Genomic DNA, 6,822 nt, shown 5'->3' on the forward strand with positions numbered 1-6,822 from the left:
AAGATTAGTGATAAACTAGAAAGACTCTGAAGACGGTGATTCCATTCCAGTGGAATGGATGGAGGTGTTGGTGCTGCGAAATGTTAGATGAAGAGCAGTAAATGGGGGGAGAAAAACAACCAACCCTACCAATAACTGAACACTTACTTATCATATGCTAAGCATTGGCTGAGAATTTTGCTTCTATTATCCCAGGGCATCTCAGAGTGTCCATTTTCTATTGCTGCGTAACAATATCACAAATTTAATGGTTTAGAGCAACACATGTATTATCTTAGGGTTTCTGTGTGTCAGGAATCCAGACAAAGTTGGATTCTCTTTAAGACAGACGTCAAGGTCTGGGTTCTCATCTGAAGGCTTGGCTTGACCGGGAGAGGATCTGCCAAGTTCACCTGGTTGTTGGCAAGATTTGGGTCTTGGCTGACTGTCATGGAGGGCCTCAGTTTCTCACTGGTGAGCCCTGGAGGCCATCATCAGTTCCCAGTTTGTTCTTGGGCAGAGGCTGACCTCAGTCCCTTGCCATGTGGGCCTCACCCACATGGTGGTTTGCTTCATCAAAGTCGACAAGGGTAGCGTCCATTTGTAAGATGTTTGTTAGACTCTTACATAACACAGTTATGGAAGTGATATCCTATCACCTTTGCCATATTGCACACTTTGGGTCATGCGTCCTGCCCCATACTCAAGGGAGGGAGATTGCACAAGAGATTGCGCAAGAGCACGAGACCAGGGGTCGGTGTCACAGGGGACATCTCAGTCTGTCTGCCCAGCCTCTTAGAAGTGGGCATTTCTAGTCTCATTATGCGGGGGTCAGAAAAAGAGGATTAGCATATGAAGTACATTGCCGGAGTGCACTTGGATAGAAAGTAGCAGATGAGGGGTTCCAAACATGGCCCGTCCCGTCCCATTGGAAGCTCATAGTCACTGTGTTACACAGGTAAATTGCAGGTGTTTGACTTGGATCGGAGAAGACTCAGATCAGAGGGGGTTCTCGTACCAACAGTCTTCTGGAACTTGAGTTGCCACTTAGATGAGGGTATAGACGGAACTAAAATCAATACTGGAAATTGTCAGCAATAGGTTTCACCGCAAATAAAGAATTTCTACCACTTCCGGGGACCTCAATAGACTCAGCTGGCTGCCTCCTGAAGTGTCCTGTTCCCTTCATTACTTGAGTTCAGCTTGCGTCCCTGACAGCATGGACCGTGTCCTGGACACCAAGGGGAGTTCCGTCACTGGATGGGAATCTGCCAGCTGGGAGCTGAGATCTCAGCAGGGGTTAACTGTATCTCCTGAAGGACGTTAAAGGTGGACGTTGCAGAACCCAGCAGCCAGGTGAGGAGCGATTCCAGATGAAGTTGAACTTCACTCTGCGTGTGGCTCTGTCCAGGTCCGTAGACCCTTTGAAGAGGCCCCCAGAATGCTTCTCCTTGTCCCCACCGATGTCCGCCCAGGAGGAAAGGTCAAGATGATGACAACAGTCGTTCCCATGTGGCTGTGCCCTTGGAGGCCTTCAAATACACTTTTTTTAGACTTTATTATTCTGACTGTGCAGATAAGGAGGTTGACCAACCAGGGAAGAGAAAGTGGAGGCCACTGTCCAGTATCTCTTGGCAGGTCACCCTCAGTCCTTTCCTTCTTGCATTAGCCAGGGTTGCAAGTTACACTGTATCCGAGCTGGTCACCCCATGGCAGAGTCGTGTCCAGTTGGAAGCCCCAGGCCAATGAGCTGAAGTGAACACCTCACCCCACTATTTACTGCTCCTAGAACAAATTCCTTGTCTCACTGATAATTCTTTGTGTGTAGCTGCAATTGTGCCAAATGTTACCAGTTCTGGAACAATGTGCGTAACTTTGCATAAATAATAGAGCTCCTTTCATTTATTTATTTATTTATTTATTTTGCTGAATAGTATTACTATTACTTCCTCTAGGAGTTTCTGACATAAAGTTAGCCCCAAGTGGAAGCTTTTGTATCATCGTATTAATTGCTGAATGGACTTAGAGCTGGATTCTTCTGGGGGGGCCAAGGGCCTATAGGTCAAAGCTGCCCTTTTGGATCCTGATTCAACTGATAGCTGATGCATTCTTTGTTGCTGATCATAGTCTCTGAGGCAGAGTGTAATTTGAGGAAAATAAGGAGTCCGTGCGTGTGTGCATGTCCTATGGAGATGAGGAGTGAGCCCTCTTTTTTCTCCCCTTGTACCAGGGGGCTGGGTCTGTCCACTCTCTCTTTGTGCCTCAGGGCCTTTGTGTCTGTGGATGCTCTTGCCTGGAAAGCCTTGTCTGTTTCTTTCATGTCATGAACAGAGCGCCGACAAGGGTGTTGGGAAATCTCAGTCCAGCCCCAATTCTCGCATTGACGTGTAGGATCCCCATGGGCCCCAGCAGCTGACCTCTCTGCACCTTCACTCCTGGTGTGTGGCAGGAAATGCTTGTTGACTCACCCACCCGGACAGTGGGAGACCTGCCGGAACAACCCACCCTGCTGGGTAGCTATAGGGATTAAATGATATAACAGACATTAGAGCGGGATTATTCTTGACTCCTGTCCATCACGGGTGCCCAAGCCTTCAGAGCCCCTCCAGCTCACAGTGAATGTCCCCTCTGCTGTGTCACTTCTTGGCCTTATACCGTTTGACTAGTTTATGATCTATTTATGTGTGTGCTTCGTCTAATCCTCTTGGACATAAGCTCTTTTTCTGCTCCTTTGAATTCTTTCAGTGCCTAGGGTGATGCCTTAATCATAGACGGTGTTTGGTCTTTGTGGATTGAGTGCTTGATTGAAGCTGGACCCGTGGAGGGAGACTTATTTTAAAGGGACCCCCCGAGGTAAGGACCTTAGGTTTGAGATCATTTTATGTCCCCTTTCATGGTGGAATGAAGAATGAATAACACAGTCTGGGTGAATAATTCAGCGTGTCCCGAGTTGGGAAGGGAGAGAAAAGCAGGGTATCTATACATGTCATTTTCAATCATCTTGACTTGAATTGCTCGGTCTTATTTGGTCAAACAATAACAGCTGGGGGAAAATGGTTAAACTTTTTATTTGGTTGTTTGAGACAAAGTAGCTGGCTGATTGGCGGTCCTCTCCGCTGGGCAGAATGTGCCGGTCTCAGAGGGCACGACAGGGAACTGAACTGAGGCCAATAGGATCACGCCCGGGGAGGAAACTGTGACCAACACCACCTTCATCTTTGCCCTGTTGATGTAACCTTGCTCACAGAGGAGACACAGAAGGGAAAAGACTTGGAGAGCAAGAGAGAAAAAAGGAATGACACATCATGAGGAAGGTTCAGGAGGACTGGAAGGAACCTACCCACTAGTGCTCAGGCAGTATCCCCAGTGTCTGTGGGAGGAGCCCAGGAGGGCTTGACCCACATGCTGACAGAGGATGGGCATTTCTTTCAGCTCTGCCCCCTCAGCAGGACGTTGGTGGTCATCCCCTGCCCTCTCCCTGCCAGGTGGCAAATGTCTCCTCATCTGCCTTTGCACAAGCCTGGCCTTAGAGATTCCCTCAAGCCCTCAAGTCAGAGTTCTCCAGAGAAACAGAACCAAGAGCACATATATATGGTAGCTGATAGAACTTAAAGCAGGGTTCTTTCTTGACTCTTGATTATTTCTTGACTAGATATATAGTGTGTGTGAGAGAGATCTATTTATTTTAAGGAATCAGTTTCCATCATTGTGGGATGGAATTGACTTGCCAAGCAAGTCAAAATCTGCAGCATAGGCTGGCAGGCTGGAGAGCCAGGGAAGAACTGCAGTTCAGTCCAAAGACCATTTGCTGGCAGAATTGACTCTTCCTCAAGGGGTCTCAGCTTTTTTCTCTCAGAGCCTTCTCCTGCTGAGATGAGGCCCACCCAAATTACAGAGGGTAATCTGTTTTGCTCAGTCTACTGATCTAAATGTTAATCTCACGTAAGAAATACCTTCATAGAAACATCTGGAATAATGTTTGACCAAGGTACCTGGGTACCTTGGGCCAGCTAAGTTGACATGCTAAAACTAACCATCCTACCTGGGAAGGGAAGGCAGAGCTGACTCGGAAGGAAGGGAGTGGTGGAGTAGCTTCTCCTCACCCCTTTCCTTTGTCATGGTTATTTATTTATTTATATTTTCTTTCTTTCTTTTTTTTTTTTTAAGATTTTAATTTATTTTTTTAGAGAGAGAGGATGCAGAAGCAGAGGAAGGGGCAGAGGAAGAGGGAGAAGCAGACTCCCCTCTGAGCAGGGAGCCCAATGCAGGGCTCAGTCTCAGGACCCTCGGATCATGACCTGAGCTAAAGGCAGATGCTCAACCAACTGAGCCACCCAGGGGTCCCTATTTTCTTTTCTTTTTTAAATCTAAAAAATTTTTAAAATCTTATGTAGACTCCACGCCCAGCATGGTGCCCAATGCTTGAATTCATGACCCTGAGATCAAGCCCTGAACTAAAATCAAGAGTCAGATGCTTAACTGACTGAGTCACCCAGGCTCCCCAGTTTATTTGTATTTTCAAACAGGAATGTAGGCAGGTGGCAAGCAATTCAAAAAGTCTAGAAAGTGGTGGAAAGTGAGCCTGCCTTCTATTCCTATTTCTTGGGAATTCTCTCAGAGATACTATATGGATGTATGAGCACATTCCCAGAGGGAGCACATACGTGACACACGGCAAGGGCTATCCCTTGCTTTTTTTCACTTATCAAGAAGAATTGCAGTTTTTCTGTATCAGCTTGTGGTGGTTTACAGAGTCCTGTTATTGGCGACATAGGATTCCACAGTGCACTGACGCAGTCTCCGAACACTGTGGGACAGGTTACCTTCAGTCTGTGGCTATTGAAAACTGTATCGCGGGACGCCTGGATGGCTCAGTCTGTTCAGCATCTGCCTTCAGCTCAGGTCATGATCCCAGTGTCCTGGGATGGAGCTCCACATCGGGCTCCCTGCTTAGTGGGGAGCCTGCTTCTCCCTCTACCTGCCACTCCCCCTTCTTGTGCCCTCTCTCTCCAATAAATAAATAAATAAATAAATAAATAAATAAATTCTTAAAAAAAAATAAAGAAAAGTTTGTCTCACAACAAATGTCCTTACATACCTGTCCTTGAAGCAGCCCCTTCCCTACGGTGACTTCCCTGATGCATCGTTCAGGTGAGAAAAATGAAGTATTTCTGGCAGAGTCCCTGACCCTCCCGGTCACACCTTGCCTCCGCTCAACCTTTCTGTGTGAAGCTTGTGCCTCTCTCACAGGCTCCATCTCTCTCTCTCCAGTAAGCTCCAGTAAGAAATTAATCTCCCTCTGGTTTCCTCCGCTCAGCTGAATGGTGTCTGCCTGGGGGTCTTTATCTCACCCCAAACATGGCTCTTCAGACGCAGCCAGCCTGGTTCTTTGTTGAGGAGCGCCTGTATATTTTTCTAAGCTTCTTTGAGCGGCAGGAGCATTCAGATTCAAATTTCTCTGACACTCGGCTTCAGTCAGAGTGACCTGGGAGAATAATTGTAGCCAGACAGGCCGCTCAGTCCTCCTGCCTGGCAGAGGGCTATGTTGGTCCCAAATCCTGTCACCAGGCTGGCAGACATCCTCATTGCTCCCGGGCAGGTCCTGTGGGAGGCGGTGACAGACAGTGAAGTTCGGGCTACCTCTAGGCTCCCGAGTAAGTTCTGGCACCCAAGAGCCTGGATGGTGTGCTAAGGGAAGGGCAGCAGGAGAGGTGGCAGGAATCACACAGCCCAGCCCTGCTTGTAGCAGACGAGGACACAGGAAAACCAGCTCTGGGCTGCACCCGTCATCCCAGGGAGCCCAAATTCGGAGAATCTGACGAAAGCGTGGGCCCTTCTTCCCAGCAAAACGAGCCTGTGCAGACACTCACAAGATTTTGGACACCCTGTGTGTTTGGGTTGGGATGGTGGGAAGAGGGTGTTCTGGGGAAGGGTCAATTAAGAGGATGACTGTGAAATTTTTTCTCTCAGCATTCTTTTGTTTTTAATTTTTAAATTTATTTATTTATTTATTTATTTATTTATAAACATATAATGTAAAAATATGGAACGCTTCACGAATTTGCGTGTCATCCTTGTGCAGGGGCCATGCTAATCTTCTCTGTATCGTTCCAATTTTAGTACATGTGCTGCCGAAGCGAGCACATTCTCTCAGCATTCTATACAAATGCCAGGCATTTTAATTTTCTTCTCCAGGAGGGCTCAGCCCCAAACAATCCACAGCTAAGCTGTCTTTAGCTGGATTGGCTTTGAAATCATTGCATTTCCGGGGTGCCCGGGTGGCTCAGTCAGCTAAGTGTCTGCCTTGGGCTCAGGGGTCCTGGGATGGAGCCCCCTGGGCTCAGAGCTTAACTGGGAGCCTGCTTCTCCTTCTGCCTCTGCTCCTCCCCCCATTCCCTGCTTGTCCTTTTTCTCCGTCCCTCCCCCAGCCAAATAAATAAATACAATCTTAAAAAAAAATCATTGCATTTCTGGAAGATGCTGGTTGGCATATGAGGGCTGAGAGGAACCCAGGTTTTCCCAGCTCACTGAGATGAAGTATGGACATGCTTACATTTTCTGTGGCTACCAAAAAAGCTTCATTCTTCTCACAGGGGCATGCGGTGTATGTCCAGCGTGAGCCAGTCACACTGAAGGTTCTGACCTGATACCCACTGTCCACTTGAGCGTAGATCCGACAAAACTGGGACCTATGGAAACAAGGCAGGAAAAGGTCTATTTTATGTTTGTGAGAAAGAACTTTATCTCCCCACTGAGTTTAAAATATATGCATTACCTCTTCCCACTCCACCGAGTAAAACTTGTTCATGTTAGGACATAGGGACAGACAAAAAGAAGAAATCA

At 47.4% G+C, this 6,822-nt stretch overlaps 1 non-coding gene across 1 annotated transcript; it reads right to left on the reverse strand.

Moving 5' to 3' along the window:
• Positions 1–6,016: 6,016 nt before the first annotated feature.
• LOC123954749 lies at positions 6,017–6,123 on the reverse strand. Its single transcript, XR_006821126.1, has one exon. It is a non-coding gene; the product is annotated as a U6 spliceosomal RNA (small nuclear RNA).
• Between the last annotated feature and the right edge of the window lie 699 nt (positions 6,124–6,822).

The sequence above is a fragment of the Meles meles genome, chromosome 12, assembly GCF_922984935.1.
Source record: "Meles meles chromosome 12, mMelMel3.1 paternal haplotype, whole genome shotgun sequence".
NCBI classification, from domain to species: domain Eukaryota; kingdom Metazoa; phylum Chordata; class Mammalia; order Carnivora; family Mustelidae; genus Meles; species Meles meles.